The sequence below is a fragment of the Pygocentrus nattereri genome, chromosome 19, assembly GCF_015220715.1.
Source record: "Pygocentrus nattereri isolate fPygNat1 chromosome 19, fPygNat1.pri, whole genome shotgun sequence".
NCBI lineage: Eukaryota > Metazoa > Chordata > Actinopteri > Characiformes > Serrasalmidae > Pygocentrus > Pygocentrus nattereri.
In genome coordinates this window covers 4896131-4907488 of record NC_051229.1, presented here as the reverse complement: position 1 = coordinate 4907488, position 11358 = coordinate 4896131, and positions in this window count along the sequence as shown.

Below are 11358 nucleotides of genomic sequence, written 5' to 3'. Positions count from 1 at the left end.
TTTACAGCAAGAAGGACCTGGTTCAATTCCCGGGCAGGTGGCCGAGGTCCTTTCTGTTTGGAGTTCTCTGGTTTCCTCCCACAGTCCAAAGACATGCAGTCAGGCCAGTTAAATTGCCCCTAGGTGTGTGTGTGTGTGTGTGTGTGAGTTGTAATATTTCAAGAATAAGGTTGTATTTTTTTTAATACAGTTGTAGGATTTTGAGAATGAAGTAGTAATATTTTGATAAAGTTGTGAAGTTATAATAATAAACCCGCGATATTTGGAGGATAAAGTGGGCTAGCTGTAGGGGGCTGCTGTAACGCATTGGGGCCTCGGCTGCTCTACAGGTGAAATTGCAGACGTTGAGCGTGCCGGAGTTCCTCTCCTTCAGGATCAGTCACTTTTCCTGGTAATATCCCACTTCAATGTCATAATTCTACTTTTTTCTTGAAATGTTATCTATTTATTAGAAAATACGACTTTATTATACCTTTATTATAGTCTTAGGCACCCATGTATGTGTGTATATATATATGTGTGTGTGTGTGTGTGTGTGTGTGTGTGTGTGTGTGTGTGTGTGTGTGTGTGTGTGTGTATATATATATATATATATATATATATATATATATATATATATATATATATATATATAGTGATTTTCCAGATGTTTGTGTGTTTGTTTACCCATCTCTTCTTTCTGCTGGAGCTACAAGGCCAGTGAAGCCAACAAGTAACCCACGAGGTGAGCATTCTGCGGACTGTAAGCCCGAGTCATCGCACACTCATGTCAAGGCATCTGGAGCTGTTTAGTATCTCTACCAGGCTTGTTTATGTGGTTTCTGTCGCTGTGACTCACTGTTTTCTGTAATCATACTTGCAGCAGCGTGAAGCCTAAATTTCTGACCCTTTTGTCCATTTGAGGCGAGTGTGTGATGATTAAGGCATTTAGCACTTTGCTAACTGGTGGGGTCTTGGCTTTTATTACTTACATTACTTTAGCCTTGCAGCTCTGGTGCTGAACTTAAGAAGCAAGCTTCAGGCGTCAATTATGTCTTGACTGACAACCACTTAAACCTGCTGGCTGGAAACCTGAATTCTAATCCCTCCAGTCTGGGAGCTTTAGTGGGTGTGTCTATGGTAGAAAGCAAATTGCAGGGTGTTCTGTCCTCATCTGTAAAACCTGCTTTCCCCTTTCAGCTCTCCGAGACTGACCAATCACAATGCATTACTGCAAATACTGATGAAGCATTAATGCCCCATCAAACAACTGAGTCTAAACGGATGTGCTGCAGCCATCAGTCTGATTGAGCGGTGTTGAAAACGAGCGGGCGGACACACCCCCCTCCTGTCCTGGGCTCACAGCTGTATGGGAAGGTAGTAATGTGTCTCTGTGTGAGTCATTGTGGCTGTATTTGTGCTCTGGGCCGTGTTTAAAGAGGCAGGGTTGTTCCAGGCCATTGTGGTTGGAGAGCAAACAGGGTGTGAAAGTGCCTTTAGGACAGCTGACAGGCTCATTAGTCATATATGTGGTCAGTAAACAGCAGGTGATCATGTGATGGGAGTCATGTTGCAGGCTTATTAATCTTAAGACTTGTTATTCAGTAACAACAGTGATGGACACGATCAGGCGTAACCTTGTTTCTGCGCTCACTGTCCATCTTATCAGCTCCACTTACTGTATAGCTGCACTCTGTAGTTCTACAGTTACAGACTGTAGTCCATCTGTTTCTCTGATACTCTGTTACCCTGTTCTTCAGTGGTCAGGACCCCCATGGACCCTCACAGAGCAGGTACTATTTGGGTGGTGGATCACTCTCAGCAGTAACACTGATGTGGTGGTGGTGTGTTAGTGTGTGTTGCGCTGGTCTGAGTGGATCAGACACCGCAGTGCTGCTGGAGTTTTTAAACACCTCAGTGTCACTGCTGGACCGAGAACAGTCCACCAACCAAAAATATCCAGCCGACAGCGTCCTGTGACCACTGATGAAGGACTAGAGGATGACCAACACAAACTGTGCAGCAGCAGATGAGCTGTCGTCTCTGACTTTACATCTACAAGGTGGACCGACGAGGTAGGAGTGTCTAATAGAGTGGACAGTGAGTGGACACAGTGTTTAAAAACTCCTGCAGCAATAAATAGTGTGCTCGAAAATTTGCAGAAAAATGCCAGTTGTCCTTTGGAGAAAATGTAACAAATACATGACGTCACTTTAATTAAGGCAGTGTTTTAATTAAGAAGGTCATTTAGTGAATAGAAGAGGCTGGAATTGTGTTTAAACCCTTTAATGCCGTTACGTGATGGAAAAGGTGCTTTAAAAATGTTCAGCTCACTAAAAACCCTGCCTGTGAGTTCTGAGTGTCACACAGCACAGCCAGCTAAAAGGGACTTTTATTCTGACATGCTTTTAAGCAAAGAGTGGGCAGGGTATTGCCCCATAAAGAATCCAGAGCTCTTTGGCAAGTAATGAGAAAATGAGTGAGTCACCGTTGCCAAGTCAGGTAAATCATGACATTCTTATCAGTATTATTAGTTTATTTATCTTTAAAGAATGAATGTTGATATGGGTTTCCAAGTACAAAGACCAGGCATGTCAATCTGGGGGTCTTCTGGGCCAACGTGCTGCAGACATTAGCATTTACCCTCATCCAGTGCTCTGAATTCAGTTCATGAAGGCCTGGCTAATGAGCTGAAGAGCTGAATCAGGTCGGTTTAATAAAGCAGCGTCCAGAAGTCTGCAGTGTTTTGGCCTGCGAGGACTGGAGCCTGACGCATGACAAAGACAGTGTACACACACACACACACACACACACACACACAAATCCTGTACATCAGTTAAAGTAGAGACAGCCAAAGTAAAATATTACTCCAGTAAAAGAAGAAGTAAAGAGAGTAAATGACCAACAGGTCAAAACCAGCTCTAAACAAAGTGACCGCTGGGCCCTGATTGGTGCTCTGGCTTTGCGCTTCTTTCGTTTTGACGTGTTACGTTTTTATACACACAGAAACCAAAAGGAACGACAGATTTCTCAAAATGTAGGAGGGAAAAGTCGGATATTAGACTCTGAAATGTAGTGGAGTGAAAGGAAAAAGTCGCCCAGAACGGAGAAACTTCAGTACAGATACAGAAAAAATACTAAAGTACAGAAAGAGAAGAAATATATATATATATACACACACACACACACACACACACACACACACATACACACACACACACACACACACAGACAGAAACACACACTGACAGACAGAAACACAGACAGACAGACAGACAGACAAAAGTATTGAGACTTGCCCCTTAATAACAGTTAAGCCAGCCACACCCAATGTGTGTGTGTGTGTGTCTGTACACGTGTGTGTACGTGTGTGTACTCTTTTATACTTAAATCCATACATGTACATCTCCAATCAACATCTGTGGTTGTTCTGATTAATCGAGGTGTTCAGATAATCACCCTGTGTTAAACACAAGGGGTGCTGCTCGGAACCATCTGGCCTGCCAAATAACTTTGTGTCAATATTAGCTTGTTTCTGCATGCGCTGTGCACCCCACCCCCTCATCCAGCAGCTGTCTATGGGACAGTGGTAACACCACAGTTTTACTCACGTCATAACACCAAACACACTAGTTATGTTCCTGCTGCAGTTCAAGCAACATAAGCACTATAAACACTGATCACAAGAATGAACAAGCAGAAAAAGCGCTAGGTGTCTAGATCGAACACACCGGTGGGTTTAAAAGACCTCAGCACCTTTAAACAGGTTTAACAGTTGTCTAGCTAATGCAGCCTATCGTCTCTGGTCTGCAGTGAAAAGTGGGCCAATGCTCCTCCACTGTGGAGTAAAGGACTCGTTGCGAGTTCCCACTCATTTGACTGCAGTTATTACTGTTCAGAGAGGCACAACCAGTTATTAGGCTACTTATAAGGGGCAGTTACTTTTTCAGATGGGTTGTTTTGGAGAAAATCTTTCTCTTCAGTAAATGGAATGGTTTACTCATGTCGTCTGTATCTTATTAAAATTAGCTGGATGATCTGAAACATTTAAATGTGACACATTAGAAAAAGTAGAGGAAATCAGTTGGGGGCAAATAGTTTTTCACAGCAATGTAAATGCTTACGTGCAGTCGTATGTCAGAGTTTGTGGCCCCATCTGTTACTGATCTTCTAAAGAAGTCAAAAATAAGTGAACACTCCCACAAATTTAATGAGCAGTTACTGTTTATTGGCTGAATTTAATATACTGGGGGGAAATGGGGAAAAAAACATATTTTGTTAGTTTTTTGTTTCCTTTTTTTTGTATTTTGTATTTGCAAGAAAAGATCATTCAAGTAATCTGACCGGGGATGTATAAATAATATGTATATGTAATTTTTTTTATATGAAGTGGTCATCTAATATCTCAAGGTTCACCACAAGTGCCTTTGCTCTTGAAGTACAGTCGCCCATTCTGGTCACAGCAAAATGTAATTTAAAGATGAAATACAAACAGGTGTTTTCTGGCCCTGAGATTTGTTGAGATTTTTTAATATGGCCTTTTCGGTGGTTGAGTTTGACACTATTACTATAATCCAACTAAAGTATATTATTATGGACAAAATAATGCGTCAACATTTACCCCTTGTGTGCTGTTCAGGTATGTGGGACTCATTTTCAGTGTTTACCAAAAAAAATATTTGATTTTATTATTATTTCAACCTCAGATTCTCTGCCTTTGCTCATTTCCTTTGAAGAACATATAAAATAACCCATTTTCAAGGTCTTCACACTGTTCACCCCCCCCACACCTGTGGTGTTGGGCTGAACCCGCAGAGAGTAAAAGTGTGGAGGTGCTGTGTGTGTGTGTGTGTGTGTGTGTGTGTGTGTGTGTGTGTGTGTGTGAGGGTGGACAACATGGACAGGCTGCTGACTGGCTACGGCTGCTAAAGGAGAACCCTCCGCTGGACACTTGTGATATTTTGGACATCTGATATTTTTACAGAAATTGTTATGGCTGTATTAATTTAAATAAACAGTAATGTAGTGGGTCCACCAACCACTGAGTAACAAACACATCAACACCACACAAGGGTTAACAGTCACATTATTGATTCAGTATATTTTAAATTTATTTTAAGGCTGATCACAACCACAATGTCTGCTGCAAAGTAATTACAACACTGCTTCTCTGTCCACACTGGAGAGTGAGGAGCTGCAGACCAACATTCAGAGAAGTAGTGAGAACAGCAGGTGATGTTGACTTCTGCTATTCTAAATGTCGAATAAAGTTTGGGAGCGTGCGAAAGAACAGCTGTGGTAAAGAGGAAATGTGTGAAGGCTTTTCTTGACTCATAGTAGGAAGAATGATGAAACCATTAACAGTCTTTTTCTACAATAACATCTAATACAAACCTCAATACCAAACACTTTTACATTATGTAAAATGCAAATACGAGCTGCCAAAGAAGTTAAAGGACCATCCAGATCATTACCAGTGTAAAGTTAAAAAGTCTCTCAGATAACTAACATTCCACATGGATCTGTGTAACTACATGAAGTATGCATGTTAAATATTTCCGTGTGTTGGTTTGTGCTCAACTCTCCTCTACTAGCTCAGGTACATGTACTGTTGACAGATTTATACTTTAGTTTTTGAAATTATGATACTTCTACTCAGCTATAATCGTGACTGATTTACTTTTTCCCCAGTTCCATTTCAGTCATTAACATTTAATTCCTTTTGTTGGGTTTAATTTCATTCGATTCTGCTTTACTGTTATTTTAATGTCTCACAAGGATCCAAAAAGAGAACAACAGAGCCGTACAAACTTCAGTGCTTTTGCGTATTTTACTGATTTTGGACTAAATTTCTGCTGTCATTCTGTAAGTTGCTCAGTTCTTCAACGGTGTGGTTTGATGTGGTTTGATGTGAAATGCTCCGTTCTAGAGTGAGAGTTGTTCACAGTGGTTGGTGATAGGAACCAGATGTCCACCTCTAAAAGCTCATCTAAAGTTATTACATGATATGGTTATGAATACACTGCCTGATGCCGTCGTCCCATCAAAAGATACAATCAAATATTTGCAGACATGTGAGGGGTGCACTCACTTTTGTGACATACTGTGTATCATACATACATGTATCATAAAAAGTTCAAAAGAAGCTTTGTTCCCATATATGGACTGCAGTGCATGCAGGGTGTTGTAAGGCAAAATACTTTTTCAGACTATCATCATCATCATCATCATCATCATCATCATCATCACATATAAAACTCAGAAGACTCGTTTAGGTTCACTCGTGGTTTTGTGTAGTAAATAAAGTGCCCATATTTGTGTTGTTGTCATGGAAACCAGCCATTAGGGGTGTACTTTGTGTACTTCTGGCGCCGGTCCCAAGCCTGGATAAATGGTGAGGGTTGCGTCAGGAAGGGCATCCGGCATAAAACTTGTGCCAAAACTATCATGCGGATCGGTCGAGGCCCGGGTTAACCACGACCGCCTCCGGTGCTGTTGACCAGCAGGGTGTCGGTGGAAATTGGACTACTGTAGGTCGAAGACCATCAGAGAGGAGAGGAGGAAGGTGGGTTAGACGGCAGCGAGAGAGAAGGAAAGGCAGGAGTGTGGAGGGTAGAGGGACAATGACTGGTAAAGGCAGAGAGCTTTCAGACATGATGGAGAGAAGGAAGGTAGATATTCTGTGTGTCCAGGAGACCAGATGGAAAGGAAGCAAGGCCAGGAACATTGGAGGTGGATTCAAACTGTTCGATCATGGAGTAGAGGAAGAGAAATGGAGTAGGGATAATCCTAAAGGAGCAGCTTGGGAAAAGTGTTCTGGATGTAAAGAGAGTGTCAGACAGGATCATGAGCCTGAAGTTGGAGGTTGATGGTGTAATTTTGAGTGTGGTCAGTTCATATGCACCACAGGTTGGTTGTCAGTTAGAGGAGAAAGAGGAATTTTGGAGTAAGATGGATGAAGTGGTAGATGGTGTCCCTAGAGAGGAGAGATTGGTGATTGGTGCAGACTTCAATGGACATGTTGGTGAAGGGAACAGAGGGGATGAAGAGGTGCTGGGTATGTATGGTGTGAAAGACAGAAATGCGGAAGGTCAGATGGTTGTAGATTTTGCAGAGAGAATGGAAATGGCTGTGGTGAACACGTATTTTCAGAAGAGGGAGGAACACAGGGTGACATACAAGAGTGGAGGGAGGTGCACACAGGTGGATTATATCCTTAGCAGGAGATGCCACCTAAAGGAGATTGGAGATTGTAAAGTGGTGCCAGGGAAAAATGTAGCAAGGCAGCATAGGGTGGTTGTCTGTAGAATGAGGTTAGAAACAAAGAAGAGGAAGAGAGTGAAGACAGAACCAAAGATTGGATGGTGGAAGCTGAAGGAGGAGGATGGTTTCAGGCAGTTCAGGGAAAAATTGCAACAGGGCCTTGGGGGTAGTGAGGAGCTACCTGAGGACTGGGAAACTACGGCTAAGGTGGTGAGAGAAACTGGCAAGAATGTGTTGGGTGTTTTGTCTGGTCAGAGGAAAGAAGACAAGGAAAGTTGGTGGTGGAATGAAGAAGTCAGCTAAGAAAAAGTGGGATAACCAGAGAGATGAAGGAAGTAGGCAAGAGTTCTGTGAGGCTAGTCGCATAGCGAAAAGAATGGTGGCAAAGGCAAAGGCTCAGGCCTATGATGAGCTGTATGAGAGGCTGGACAGTAAAGAAGGAGTAAAGGACTTGTATCGTTTGGCTAAACAGAGAGATAGAGCTGGAAAGGATGTACAGCAGGTTAGGCTGATAAAGGATAGAGAGGGAAATGTACTAGTGAGTGAACAGAGAGTGTTGAGTAGATGGAAGGAGTACTTTGAAGAAATAATGAATGAGGAAAACGAGAGAGAGAGGAGGACAACGGGGGGAGAGATAGTGGATCAGGAAGTGGAGAGAATTAGTAAGGTGGAAGCAAGGGCAGCTTTAAAAAGGATGAAGAATGGAAAGGCAGTCGGTCCAGATGACAGACCTGTGGAGGTATGGAGATGTTTAGGAGAGAAGGCAGTGGACTTTTTAACCAGGTTGTTTAACAAAATCCTGGAGAGTGAGAGGACGCCTGATGAGTGGAGAGAGTGAGAGGATGCCTGATGAGTGGAGAAGCAGTGTACTGGTCCCCATTTTTAAGAACAAGGGTGATGTGCAGAGCTGCAGTAACTACAGAGGTATAAAGTTGATGAGCCACACCATGAAGTTATAGGAAAGAGTTGTTGAAGCAAGGCTAAGACGAGAGCTTCAGATCAGTGAGCAGCAGTTTGGTTTCATGCACAGAAAGAGCACCACAGATGCAATTTTTGCATTAAGAGTGTTGGTAGAGAAGTACAGAGAAGGTCAGAAGGAGCTGCATTGTGTCTTTGTGGATCTAGAGAAGGCAGATGATAGGGTGCCAAGAGAGGAACTGTGGTACTGTATGAGGAAGTGAGGTGTAGCTGAAAAGTATGTTAGGGTGGTGCAGGACATGTATGAGGATAGTGAGACAGTGGTGAGGTGTGCAGTTGGAGTGACAAATGGTTTCAAGGTGAAGGTGGGGTTACATCAGGGATCAGCTTTGAGCCCCTTCTTGTTTGCAATGGTGATGGACAGGTTGACAGATGAGGTCAGGCAGGAGGCTCCATGGACCATGATGTTTGCAGATGACATTGTAATCTGTGGTGAGAGTAGAGAGCAGGTGGAAGAGAATCTGGAGAGGTGGAGGTCTGCACTGGAGAGGAGAGGAATGAAGGTCAGTAGAGATAAGATGGAATACATGTGTGTGAATGAGAGGGAGGCAGGTGGAAAGGTGAAGATGCAAGGAGTAGAGGTCGTAAAGATGGATGACTTCAAATATCTTGGGTCAACCATCCAGAGCAATGGACAGTGTAGAAAAGAGGTGAGGAAGAGGGTGCAGGCAGGATGGAGTGGGTGGAGACGGGTGTCAGGGCTGATGTGTGACAGAAGGATAGCAGCAAGAGTGAAAGGGAAGGTCTACAAGACAGCAGTGTGTCCTGCTATGATGTCTGGTTTGGAGACTGTGGCTCTGTCTAAAAGACAGGAGGCTGAGCTGGAGGTGGCGGAGATGAAGATGCTGAGATTTTTGTTGGGAGTGACCAGGCTGGACAAGATTAGAAATGAGCAGATTAGAGGGACAGTGAAGGTGGAGCAAGAAGAAGAAGAAGAAGAAGAAGAAGAGGAAGAGTGTTGTAGTCATGGCAACCCCTGGTCCCCATCAGCAACACTGTAAAGAAAAGAAGTCTCTACAATCAACCATTTCACACCAAACGGCTCTAAATGACGTTTACATCTCCAACACTGAATCGTGCAGAAACCTTGTAGTGTTTATGAGCTGGTGCTTTTGTGGCTCTACTCAAAAATACATGAACTTTTATTTGGCTGATTGTTTAATCACCTCGTTTGTGTTTTTGATGAATGTGGTTATGACCCAGTTTGCACTGTGGCTCTGTCTCAGCGTGCCAGCCTGTGTCGCGTGTCTGATGGTTCTGTGGTTTGGTGGGGGCGATGAGCTGTCAGCGCTTTTAGATGTTGCACAGGATGTGGCATCGGCACGCTGAATCTGTGAGGCTGGAATCTCCGTTACTGTGTAGAGTTTCTGTGTTTTACTCTTCTGTCCCTTTCGACTTTGCAATTCAAATCTGGTTTGAATCTCTAAAGTCCACCTGCAGCGTCTGTCACAGTCCTGCTATTGTCCTCTCTGTGAGTCGTATGCAAAGTTGGGTGACACTTTTCTTGTTGAATTTATGAAAATAAGTGAGCACGTCCTCCACAGCAGAGGTGTCGAAGTCAACCACTAAAGTCAAGGCCACATTAGAAAATCTCAACTAAGATGTTTTTTTTTCTCTAATTCTTCATTTTGCCGTGACCCCAACTGACCACTGTTTATTCAAAATGTGTCCACTCTATTAGACACTCCTACCTTGTCGGTCCACCTTGTAGGTGTAGAGTCAGCTACTGCTGCGCAGTTTGTGTTGGTCATCCTCTAGTCCTTCACCAGTGGTCACGGGACGCTGCCCACAGAACGTTGTCGGCTGGATATTTTTGGTTGGTGGACTATTCTCAGTCCAGCAGCGACACTGAGGTGTTTAAAAACTCCAGCATTGCTGCTGTGTCTGATCCACTCAGACCAGCACAACACACACTATCCCACCACCACTATGTCAGTGTTACTGCAGTGCTGAGAATGACCCACCGCCCAAAAATATCCAGCCAACAGCGTCCTGTGGGCAACATCCTGTGACCACTGATGAAGGACTAGAGGACGACCAACACAAACTGTGCAGCAGCAGATGAGCTGTCGTCTCTGACTTTACATCTACAAGGTGGACCGACAAGGTAGGAGTGTCTAATAGAGTGGACAGTGAGTGGACACAGTGTTTAAAAACTCCAACAGCACTGCTGTGTCTGATCCACTCGTACCAGTGCAACACACACTAACACACTACGACCATGTCAGTGTCACTACAGTGCTGAGAATGATCCACCACCCAAATAGTACCTGCTCTGTGAGGGTCCATGGGGGTCCTGACCACTGAAGAACAGGGTAACAGAGTATCAGAGAAACAGATGGACTACAGTCTGTAACTGTAGAACTACAGAATGCAGCTATACAGTAAGTGGAGCTGATAAGATGGACAGTGAGTGCAGAAACGAGGAGGTGGTCATGATGCTGTGCCTGATCGCTGCAGTTGAACTGTGATGCAATAAAAAAAGGTTCCTTAATTTATTGCCGCTCCCTATAGAATCGTATCCGGGCCACTGTGTGGTCTGAGATGCTCATTGTGAGAAGCCAGATGCTCTAATCTGAATCGATTGGTCCTCCATTGTTCACCTGTTGTGCTAAACAGCCCTTTACAGTGGAGGCGTCTCCAGCGAGCGTCATGACAAATGTTTCCCAACAAAACGCCCGTCTATCTTCCTCATTCAGCTCATTTTGGTCAAGACAATGTTTTCCTTTCCTTTTTATTTGTGCTCTTCACTGTTTTACTAAAGCAGGTCAGGTTCCTAAAACCCTCTAAAACCCCAGTTTAGGCACACGCTAAGCGATACAATTGACCTTGTGATCTGAATTTAAAGGGTCTCTCTTTAAATTACAGCACTGAGGACTCTCTGCAGGGAGATTCTCTGGTTTGGGGCCCAATCCCATGTCTTATTTTTTATTATTTATACTTGTTTTCGAGGGTCACTTTGCCCCTTGGAACTGAGTTGTTAGGGGCAGTGGTTGAAATCTTCCTCTATGAAATGGGAGCCTCCAATAAAAAGAGCATCACTTCATTAACAGCTACCAGCGCCGCTCTGTAGGCGACCCTGCCCGTCTGCAGTGACCGCAGAGGAGGGGAAAGTTCAGCTCCTCACTGCTGGGCTTT